This window comes from Notothenia rossii (assembly GCF_949606895.1).
Source record: "Notothenia rossii genome assembly, chromosome: 4".
NCBI classification, from domain to species: domain Eukaryota; kingdom Metazoa; phylum Chordata; class Actinopteri; order Perciformes; family Nototheniidae; genus Notothenia; species Notothenia rossii.
The window spans coordinates 6,971,426-6,973,925 of record NC_136902.1 but is presented as its reverse complement, the minus strand read 5'-3'; the positions used below and the strand labels follow the sequence as shown (position 1 = coordinate 6,973,925).

Here is a 2,500-nt window from a genome sequence, read left to right as displayed (position 1 = left end):
GGCAGATAGAGCTTCTCGCCAGCTGCACCAATGACTGAGCAGCCCCTATTCAGGGTCCAGTCTGCTCACCCCAGTAGAGAAGGGGGTTAGAAAAGGTATCCCAAACATAGCCTGCCTCAGAAAATCCTGTCTGGAATACCGCATCCAGATGGATCACCATTACGCGGTCAGAAACAAAAAATAAAAGAAAAACATTTACGTATTGGAGCCTGGAATGTGCGGACCGTCACGGACAACCAAGCCAGCGAAAGGCGAACTGCCATCATCTCTAGAGAGCTAGGGAAGATCCAGATCGACATTGCAGCGCTCTCCGAGACCCGACTGGCTGATGAAGGGCAGCTGAAGGAGGAAAAAGGCGGATATACTTTCTTTTGGAAAGGAAAGCCTGCAAACGAGCCACGAATCCATGGTGTGGGTTTTGCTATTAAGAACTACCTCATCAACCACCTCCATGAACTCCCTGTGGGCATCAACGAGTGCCTAATGACCATACGTCTGATGCTTGCCAGCAGTCAGATGGCCACCGTTATTAGTGCCTACGCCCCAACGCTTGATGCACAGGATGAAGTAAAGGAGGCCTTCTATGCTGACCTGGACAAAATTCTATCTGAAGTCCCCAAGGACGACAAGTTCATCCTGCTTGGAGATTTCAATGCCAGAGTGGGACGAAACCACCACCTATGGAGAGGCACGCTGGGGAGAGAAGGGGTTGGAAACACAAACTCCAATGGCATACTACTGCTAACCAAGTGCTCAGAGCATAACCTTGTCATCACCAACACACTTTTCCGTCAAAAAAACAACTTCAAAACATCATGGATGCATCCTCGCTCCAAACTATGGCATCTCATTGATTACGTCATTGTCCGCTCCAAAGAAAAGACAGAGACAGAACCGACCAAAGCCGGCCAAAGCTTAACATCGACCTGTTGGGTGACACCACCTACCAACAACAGATGCAGGATGCTCTTACCCAGACAGTATTACCCAGTCCCTTACCCAGACAGTATTCGGAGGATACTGAAAAACACTGGGGCACACTTTCTATTGCCATCATGAACTCCTGCAAAAACATTCTTGGTCAAAAAAAGCGGAGACATCAAGGCTGGTATGATGAGAATGACACAGAGATTCAGCAACTCATTGACATCAAGCGGCAAACTTTCATCACCTGGCAAAATAACATCCACTGCAAGGTGAAAAGAGCAGCCCATGCCAAAGCGAAGGCAGCCGTCCAAACGCAAGTTGGGAAACTGAAGAACCAGTGGTGGACAAAGAAGGCTCTGGAGATCCAGCAGCTTGCCGACTCTGGTGATACAAGAGGATTCTTTGATACCACAAGAGCGGTATATGGTCCCAGCTATCGCCGCCTTACCCCCCTTCGCTCTAAAGATGGGCTCTTGCTTCTGAAGGACAAGGATGCAATAGCAAACAGGTGGAAAGAGCACTATAAGGACCTCTTAAACAGGGACACCATTCCTGAGATGGATTCTCTTGACCAACTCCCTCAACAGCCCTTAGTTGAAAGCATGGGAGAACCACCCAGCCTGGGTGAGGTGCTGGATGCCATTAAGAATATGAAAAACAACAAGGCTGCTGGGCCCAACGGCATTCCAGCAGAAGTCCTGAAGAAAGGCGGACCTGATCTTCTTAAGCACATCCACCAACCACCACCAAACAGCAGTACGCCTGTCCTACCCCCAAACATCTCCATTGACAACATCAGACTGGAAAATGTGGACTACTTCCCATACCTTGGCAGCCTCCTATCATCAAAAGCTATTATTGATGATGAAATACACCATCGCCTCAGCTGTGCCAGTGGGGCTTTCTCAAGGCTAAGGAAGAGAGTCTTTGAGAACCGTGACCTCCAAGCAAAGACCAAAATCTTGGTCTATAAAGCTGTGGTGCTCCCCACTCTTCTGTATGGATCAGAAGCCTGGACCACATACAGCAGGCACTTAAAGGCACTTGAGGCATACCATAAGACATCCCTCCGAAAAATCCTCAGGATTAGTTGGGAGGATCGGTGCACTAACACCAGCGTCCTGGAGGAGGCGGACATTCCCACCATCACTGCCACCATTGCCCAAAACCACCTCAGATGGACTGGCCAAGTTATCCGCATGCCTGACTCTCGCCTCCCAAAATAAGTCCTTTATTCCCAGCTTGTTAAAGGGAAACGGGCCCCTGGAGGCCAAAAGAAGAGGTACAAAGATAACATAAAAACAAACCTAAAGAAGTGACACATAGACCTAAAAGCTTGGGAAGACATGGCAACAGACAGGGCGACCTGGAGAAACCTTGTCCGTGAGGGTGCTGCACTATATAATGATGACCTCTGCCATGCTGCACAAGACAAGCGCAAACTCAGGAAGGAGAGAGCAACCACCAAACTACATTCCCCTGTCCACACTGCACAAGAATAATCAGGTCCAGAATCGGCCTCTATGCCCACCTGAAGACCCACAATGATCAAGAAGGAGGACAGTCATACTCG

At 49.1% G+C, this 2,500-nt stretch overlaps 1 protein-coding gene across 7 annotated transcripts in view; it reads right to left on the bottom strand.

Moving 5' to 3' along the window:
* sulf2b (sulfatase 2b) overlaps window positions 1-2,500 on the bottom strand; it is a gene marked incomplete at its 3' end in the record, with an annotated part of 99,061 nt that overhangs the window by 5,655 nt on the left and 90,906 nt on the right. The gene's annotated exons all lie outside the window — the stretch shown is intronic.